The 9507-nt window shown below is 38.9% G+C and overlaps 1 pseudogene; it reads right to left on the reverse strand.

Moving 5' to 3' along the window:
• Positions 1-2825: 2825 nt before the first annotated feature.
• Positions 2826-3587, reverse strand: LOC137760587 (very-long-chain (3R)-3-hydroxyacyl-CoA dehydratase 1 pseudogene; annotated as a pseudogene).
• Positions 3588-9507: the final 5920 nt, after the last annotated feature.

The raw sequence follows: 9507 nt of genomic DNA on the forward strand, positions 1-9507 counted from the left end.
GTTTATCACAGGAATGCAAGGATTCCTCAATATACACAAATCAATCAATGTGATACACCATATTAACAAACTGAAGGATAAAAACCATATGATAATTTCAACTGATGCAGAAAAAGATTTTGAAAAAATTCAACACCCGTTTATGATAAAAACTCTCCAGAAAGTAGGCATAGAGGGAACTTTCCTCAACATAATAAAGGTCATATATGACAAACCCACAGCCAACATCGTTCTCAATGGTGAAAAACTGAAACTATTTCCTCTAAGATCAGGAACAAAACAAGGTTGCCCACTCTCACCACTATTACTCAACATAGTTTTGGAAGTTTTAGCCACAGCAATCAGAGAAGAAAAAGAAATGAAAGGAATCCAAATTGGAAAAGAAGAAGTAAAGCTGTCACTGTTTGCAGATGACATGATACTATACACAGAGAATTCTAAAGGTGCTACCGGAAAACTACTAGAGCTAATCAATGAATTTGGTAAAGTTGCAGGATACAAAATTAATGCACAGTAATCTCTGGCATTCCTATACACTAATGATGAAAAATCCGAAAGTGAAATTAAGAAAGCACTCCCATTTACCATTGCAACAAAAAGAATAAAATACCTAGGAATAAACCTACCTAAGGAGACAAAAGAGCTGTATGCAGAAAATTATAAGACACTGATGAAAGAAATTAAAGATGATACCAACAGATGGAGAGATATACCATGTTCTTGGATTGGAAGAATCAACATTGTGAAAATGACTATACTACCCAAAGCAATCTACAGATTCAATGCAATCCCTATCAAACTACCACTGGCATTTTTCACAGAACTAGAACAAAAAATTTCACAATTTGTATGGAAACACAAAAAACCCCATATAACCAAAGCAAACTTGAGAAAGAAAAATGGAGCTGGAGGAATCAGGCTCCCTGACTTCAGACTATACTACAAAGCTACAGTAATCAAGACAGTATGGTACTGGCACAAAAACAGAACTATAGATCAATGGAACAGGGTAGAAAGCCCAGAGATAGACCCACGCACATATGGTCACCTTATCTTTGATAAAGGAGGCAAGAGTATACAATGGAGAAAAGACAGCCTCTTCAATAAGTGGTGCTGGGAAAACTGGACAGCTACATGTAAAAGAATGAAATTAGAACACTCCCTAACACCATACACAAAAATAAACTCAAAAATGGATTAAAGACCTAAATGTAAGGCCAGACACTATCAAACTCTTAGAGGAAAACATAGGCAGAACACTCTATGACATAAATCACAGCAAGATCCTTTTTGACCCACCTCCTAGAGTAATGGAAATAAAAACAAAAATAAGCAAATGGGACCTAATTAAATTTAAAAGCTTTTGTATAGCAAAGGAAACCATAAAAAAGATGAAAAGACAACCCTCAGAATGGGAGAAAATATTTGCAAATGAAGCAGCTGACAAAGAATTAATCTCCAAAATATACAAGCAGCTCATGCAGCTCAATATCAAAAAAACAAACAACCCAATCCAAAAATGGGCAGAAGACCTAAATAGACATTTCTCCAAAGAAGATATACAGATATCCAACAAACACATGAAAAGATGCTCAATATCACTAATCATTAGAGAAATGCAAATCAAAACTACAGTGAGGTATCACCTCACACCAGTCAGAATGGCCATCATCAAAAAATCTACAAACAATAAATGCTGGAGAGGGTGTGGAGAAAAGGGAAACCGCTTGCACTGTTGATGGGAATGTAAATTGATACAGCCACTATGGAGATCATATGATTTTTATTATTCAAATTGTTAATGTAATGTATCACACTGATTGGTTTGCAGATATTGAACCAGCCTTGCATCCCTGGGATAAATCCCACTTGATCATGGTGTATGATCCTTTTAATGTATTGTTAGGTTCAGTTTGCTAACATTTTTTGAGGATTTTTGCATATATGTTTGTCAGTGACCCTGGTCTATAATTTTCTTTTTTGTGATGATATTTTTGTTTAGTTTTGGTGTGAGGGTGATGCTGGCCTTGTAGAATGAGTTTGGAAGTGCTCCTTACTCTGCAATTTTTTGAAATAGTTTGAAAAGGATAGGTGTTAACTCTTCTTTAAATGTTTGGTAGAATTCACCTGTGAAGCCATCTGGTGCTGGATATTTGTTTTTGTGGAGTTTTTTAAATTACTGATTCAATTTCATTACTGGTAATTGGTCTGTTCATATTTTCTATTTAAACCTGGTTCAGTCATGGGGGACTGTAGATTTCTCAGAATTTGCCCATTTTTTCTGAATTGTCCATTTTGGTGGCATGTAGTTGTTTGTAGTACTCTCATGAGTCTTTGTATTTCTGTGATGTCAATTGCAGAGTCTCCTTTTTCATTTCTGATTTTATTGATTTGAGCCAACACTATTTTTCTTGGTGAGTCTGGTTAAAGCCTTATCTATTTTATTTATCTTTTCAAAGAACAAGCTCTTAGTTACATTGATCTTTTCTTTTTTTTTTTTAGTCTCTATTTCATTTATTTTTGCTCTGATCTTTATGATCTCATTTCTTCTACTACTACCTCTGATCTTTATGATCTCTTTTAATTTATTTTTGCTCTGATCTTTATGATCTCTTTTCTTCTGCTTCTTCTTCTGGGGTTTTGTTTGTTCTTTTTCCTTTAGGTGTAAGGTTTGAAATTTTGAGATTTTTCTTGTTTCCAGAGGTAGACTTTATCGCTCTAAACTTCCCTCTTAGAACTGATTTTGCTACATCCTATAGATTTTTTTTTTCATGAAGCTGTTTATTCCTGTTGTTAAACCTTAGACTCAAGTAATCCTGGTTATTCTAGAAAAAACACCTTGTTGTAGGGATCATTTCATCATCCCTTTCGACAATCACCTCTCCATGAAGAACCTTTCTTTTCTGACGTAACATATGAAAGTAGAGTTGTGGAAACAATGGTATATATGAGGCCATGGTTATAAGAAGAAAATAATAGTAGTCAAAAGAAGCATTGTATTTATTCAGAAGTCTTATTGAGAACATTCCTTTTTTCTTCACATATGGTAAGGCAGCATATATCGTAAGAAGTTCACCAGCAACTCCGACAGGATATAAGATGATAAAAAAATTATATTGGTTTTATACTGTGAGTAACGAGCCACACCATAAAGATTCTTGAACTCCCTTGGACCCCAGCCACAAGCACAGAAATAGGTACAATTCCACAAGCAAAGCAAATGTCTGGAAAAATTTAAGTGTCTTCTGAATACTTTTATATAAACCTTTGTGTATTCCTTTTTCCACATAAAAATGTACCAGCCAGTACATTTTTACTACAGTACATGTAGTAGCCAGTACCAGCCACCCTGCAGTCATGGTGATGTTGTAGAAGGTGAGCCAGGCGGTGGCCAACAAGCCCAGGCACCTCCTCTTGCCCACGGCCTCCGAGGCACTGCCATTGGTGCTGTCCTCCTCACCGGACGCCATGGTGGCCGCACAGCCGGGGGACGTGGATGAGAGGAGCAGGGGAGTGGGAGTGTGCCCAGCCGAACACACCTCTGAAGCACCACCGCCCGCTGCCACCGCATCCATCAGGTGCCCCATGTGCCACACACAGGGAGCTCAGCACTGCCAGCCCAGCTACCCACAGGGGTAGGAGTGGGCACCCCCAGCCCCCATAGATTTTGAATTATTGTGCTTTCATGTTCATTTGTTTCCAGATATTTTTTATTTCTTCAGTGATCCATTGGTTGTTTAGTAGCATATTGATTAGCCTCCATGTGTTTGTGTTTTTTGCAGTCTTTTTTTCTATAGTTGATTTCTAGTCTCATAGCATTGTGGTCAGAAATGATGGTTGATATGATTTCAGTTTTCTTAAATTTACTGAGACCTGCTTTGTAGCCTAGTATGTTCCATGTGCATCCATGTGCACATGTTCCATATGCATTTGAAAAGAATGCATATTCTGCTGCTTTTCAGTGGAATATTATATATATATATATACGTATATATGTGTGTATGTATGTATGTATATATGTATATACACACACACACGTGCACATACACACATATATATATACCATCTGGTCTAACGTGTTGTTTAAGGGTTGTGTTTCTTTATTGATTTTCTGTCCACATTCCCTACTGTTATTGGGTTACTGTCAATTTCTCCCTTTATGTCTGTTAATATGTGCTTTATGTATTTAGGCACTCCCGTGTTGGGTCCATATATATTTACAATTGTTATATCTTCTTCTTTGATTGATTCCCTTGATCTTTATGTAATGTCCTTCTTTGTTTCTTGTTACAGTCTTGATTTTAAAGTCTATTTTGTCTGATATAAGTACTTCTACCTGGCTTCCTTTTAATTTCCATTTGCATGGAATATCTTTTTCCACTCCCTCACTTTTAGTCTGTGTGTGTCTTTAGATCTGAAGTCAGTCTCTTATAGGCAGCATATATATAGGTCTTGTGGCAGCATATATATATATATATATATCTTGTTTTAGTATCCACTTAGACATTCTTTGTCTTTTGATTGGAGCATTTAGACCATTTACATATAAAGTAATTATTGATAGGCATGTACTTATTGCCACTTTGTTAATTATTCTGGGTTGTTTTTGTAGTTCTTTTTTGTTCCTTTCTTTGTCTTTTGTTCTCTTCTCTTGTGATTTGATGATTGTAATTAGTGTTATATTTGGATTCCTTTCTGGGTTTTGGGTATGTATCTATTATAGATTTTATATATATATTATATTATATATATGATTATATATAATCATGTATATATGATTATTTAAGTTGCTGATTTCTTAATTTCAAACACATTTTAACAACACTGCACTTTTACTCTCCTTCCCTCACAATTACTGTTTTGACATCATATTTTACATGTAATTGTTTTGTGTATCCCTTAACTGCTTATTGTAGATATAGATGATTTACTACCTTGACTGAATATTTGCCTTTACCAATGTGTTTTTTTCCTTTTGTAATTTTCATGCTTCTAGCTGTAGCCATATCCTGGGGCTAGTGCCAGCCCACTGTCAGGCAGAGCCAAGTCCTGAGGTCTCTGTCGGCAGGGCCCAGGGTACCCAGAGCTGTTATCAGACCACTGGTGAGTGGGGTCAGTTCCTGACACAGCTGGCTGAGGGGCCCAGGGTGTCAAGAAGCTTGTGTTGTCCCCCTGCTGAGTGGGGCCTGACCCCATGGTGGCTGGAGGGGACCAAGGTTTTTCAGAGCTGGTTTTGGCCTGCTGGTGGGCAGGGCTGGGGCCCATCATGTCCCAGGGCTGGTACCAGCCTGCTGGTGGGTGAGCTGTTTCCTGCCACGGCAGGCTGAGGGCCTGCAGTAGTCCTGGGGCTGGTGTCCACGTGCTGCTCAGTGGGTCCAGGGCCCAGGTTGTCCTGGTGCTGATACCTCCCATTGGGAGTGGAGCTGGGTCCCAATGTCTCTGGCTGCAGGGCCCTGGGGGAGTCTCAGTTCTAGTGCCTGCACACACATGTCCTGAGCCCTCTGGTGGACAGGGCCATGTCCAGGGACAGCTCTAGGCTCACAGAGTCTTAAGGCAGCCTGCCTGCTGCTGGGTGGGCCTGTGTCGCTTCCCAGCTAGTTGCTTGGCCTGAGACATCCAACTCCTGGAACCTACAGGCTGGTGGGCAGGGACTGGGCTGGGTCCAAAGACTGATGAGTTCAAGGAAGGATTCCACATTGGTGCTTGCCAGCACCAGTGTCCACATGGTAGAATGAGTGCTCCAAAATGTCTGCTGCTGGTGTCTGTGTCCCCAGGATGACCTCTAGTTGCCTCTTGCCTCTCTGGGAGACCCTCCAAGATCAGCAGGTGGCTCTGACCCAGGCTCCTTTCGAATTATTGCTTCTGCCCTGAGTCCCAGAACATGTGAGATTTTGTGTGTGCTCTTTAAATGTGGAGTCTCTATTTCCCACAGTCCTCTGTGTCTACCAAAAGTAAGCCCCACTGGACTTCAAAGCTAAACATTCTGGAGGCTTGTCTTCCTGGTGCAGGACCCCTATGCTGGGGAACCCAATGTGAAGCTTAGGCCCCTCGTGCCCTGGGGAGAACCTCTGCAATTGTAATTATTCTCCCGATTATACGTTGCCCACCTGGGGGTATAAGTCTTTACTATACCATGATTCCACCCCCCCACGTGTCTTGCTGTGGTTCCTTCTTTATATCTTTAGTTGTAGATGATCTATTCTGGTAGATTCCAGTCTTTCTCATCAATAGTTGCTCTGTAAATAGTTGTAATTTTGGTATGCCCAAGAGAGGAGGCGAGCTCAGGGTCTTCCTACTACACCATCTTGGCCAAGCCTCCAATATATTATTTTTACTTCTTTTACTGATTATCTTTATAACTTTAAATAATATTTAAAATTCTCTTTCTATCAGTATTAGTCAGTATCCTGACTCAACTCTGTAAGATGAAAAATGAGTTCTACCCTTTTCTTTATGTTCCTCCCCTGCCTCCCACTTTCCATCTTCTGTCAGTTACCCTTTCATATTAGTTGTTTCTCAACAACAACAAATCCATATCTTGTCTGAAGGCTGACTCTAAATAGTAAAAAGTAGTATATACTATATTCATATTTACACCTATGTAAATATTTTTCTCCCATTGGTTCAAGAAGTGTGCTAGGATTACATCTTTCTTTCTTTTTTTTTTTTTTTTTAATGCTAGCATCTTTTTATTTATTTATTTATTTATTTATTTATGGCTGTGTTGGGTCTTCGTTTCTGTGCAAGGGCTTTCTCTAGTTGCAGCAAGTGGGGGCCACTCTTCATCGCAGTGCGCGGGCCTCTCACTGTCGTGGCCTCTCTTGTTGTGGATCACAGGCTCCAGACGCGCAGGCTCAGCAATTGTGGCTCACGGGCCTAGTTGCTCCGCGGCATGTGGGATCTTCCCAGACTAGGGCTCGAACCCATGTCCCCTGCATTGGCAGGCAGATTCTCAACCACTGCGCCACCAGGGAAGCCCTACATCTTTCTTTACATGGTCACTATCTGATCTCTTGGCCACTTAAAAGAGAACATACTTATTAAAAATATTTAATGAACTCTATTTTCTTACACCATTATTTTATTTTGTTACATATTTCAAACATGATTTTATTGTACAGCTTTTGTTTTTCCTGGAGTTTTAATTGCTATTATTTTCTCTTTCATTTAAAAAAAAAAAGTCCTTATCAGATTTTCAAGTTGTCCTGCCCTCTCAATCATATCATCTAGAGCATGGAGTCCCAATTTTTCCCCCAGGGAACTTTGTCCCAAAGACCTCCTTCCTCCTTTAATGTGGCCTGGCTTTTCCTACAGCTGCTGGCAATGCTCATCCTAGAACTTCTCTTCACCACTATGTAGGAGGAGTCCTATGGTCCAGTTGCCTATCATCTTCATCATTTCTCTTTGGAAAAACCCCCAAATTTTAACTGGGCATATTGCTACCTGATGTAAAACACATTTCCCAGCCTTCCTCAGCTTGGTATGACCGTATGGCAGTTCTGGCCAATGAGGTGGAAACAGAAGTGTAGTGTAGGACTCCTCACAATACTTTTAAAGGAACCTGACTCTGCAGTTTTTTTGCCTTCTGCATTTTCTCCTTGCTCAAGCCTATAACTATGACAGCTGGCATTCCACTATCCATCTTGCAACATTATATGATGCTGAATGTGGGAGCAAAATGCTTAGGTGGTGGAACAGAAAGATAAGTCCCTAGATCCAAAATGATAATGGGTAGATATCACATCAGTTCTACATTGCCTTTCTTTTATGTGAGAAAGTAATACAACTCTATCGTGTTTAAATTACTCATTTATTTTGTCTGTTACATGCAGCAAACCTAATTCTATCTGATATGGATTCACAGTTTCCACTATCCTATGTCTTCTTCTTCCTTGCTTTTCTGAGTATAGTCCTACACTATCTTGTTGTAGCATCGATTATTTGTTTTATAGCCACTTTCTAAACCTTTCTATGTTTAGAGAATTTCCTACTTTACTAATCTTCATAGGAGAAAAGAGACCACTTCATTTTATAAGAGCTGAAAATGCCAGATAATTGCAGCTAAGTCATAAACGTTTGCTAGAACATCATAGTTAATTGCATACAGAAGGTGGAAGAACAGAGAATGTGAAAAAAGGCACAACCCACTTCTTAAAAGCCTTGCTCTAAGAGAGATAGACATCACTTTTTACTCATGTTCCATTGATAGAGACCAGTCATATGAACCACCTAGAGAAAGGGTGGTTGAGAAAGGCAGTTTCTAACTAAAAAGCTGCTATAGGGACTTCCCTGGTGGTGTGGTGGTTAAGAATCTACCTGTTAATGCAGGGGACACAGGTTTGAGCCCTGGTCTGGGAAGATCCCACATACCACGGAGCAACTAAGTCCATGTGCCACAACTACTGAGCCTGTGTTCTAGATCCTGCATGTCACAACTACTGAGCCCGTGCACCTAGAGCCCATGCTCCGCAACAAGAGAAGCCACCGCAGTGAAAAGCACACACACCACAAGGAAGAGTAGCCCCCGCTCACCGCAACTAGAGAAAGCCTGCTCACAGCCACAAAGAACCAATGCAGCCAAAAGTAAATAAATAAAACAAATAAAATTTATAAAATAAAATAAAAAGCTGCTATAAAGAAGGACCATAAATTTTGGAAGTCTGTTAGCCATCTCTGCCATAATTCATAACATTAAATATTTTAATACTGTAAACCATTGTCTTTTCTTTTTTCTTTTCCTTGTGTATATGTATAAAGGTATATGAACTTACCATTGAAGTTCCTGGCCCATCTTTCAACTGGGAGCTCATGCATTTTCTCCTTAGCATCTATGAGCTCTCTATATCAATGTACATTGATTTTTACCTGTCATGTTTTTGAAAATTTGCTCCCCAGTTTATTAGTTTCTTAATTAAATTTTATGATTGTTTTTGGTTTGCAATATAAACATCATATCAAATCTTTTGCTTTGCAATTTTTATTCTTGCTTGTTTTTAAGTTGAGTATATTCTGCTTTTTCTCAGAGATCAAAAAGCTGTACATTAAAATGTGCCTACGGATTTTTATTTGTAGGTTTTTATAAGTTTCTAGTGTTCAAAATTATAATTTGATATCTGTATACACTACAAAGTGATCAGCACCATATATCTAGTTATCATCCATCACCATAAAGTTGACCCCTTCACCCATTTCACCTCCTCCCAACCCCCTTCCCCTCTGGTAAACACTAACCTGATGTATCTATGAGTTTGTTTTTGTTTTATTTTATTTTAAAATTTCTTTTGTTTTCTTTAAGGTTCTGCATATGAGTGAACTCATACTGTATTTGTCTTTCTCCATCTGATTTATTTCGCTTAGAGTAATACCTTCTAGATACATCCATGTTGTCACGATGACAGGATTTTTTTCCTTTTTATGGCTGAATAATATTCCATTTTGTATATACCTTTTTTTCTCCATTCATCCATCAGTGGATTAGGTTGCTTCCATGTCTTGGCTATCATAAAT

Source organism: Eschrichtius robustus, chromosome 3, assembly GCF_028021215.1.
Source record: "Eschrichtius robustus isolate mEscRob2 chromosome 3, mEscRob2.pri, whole genome shotgun sequence".
In the NCBI taxonomy this organism is placed as follows: Eukaryota; Metazoa; Chordata; class Mammalia; order Artiodactyla; family Eschrichtiidae; genus Eschrichtius; species Eschrichtius robustus.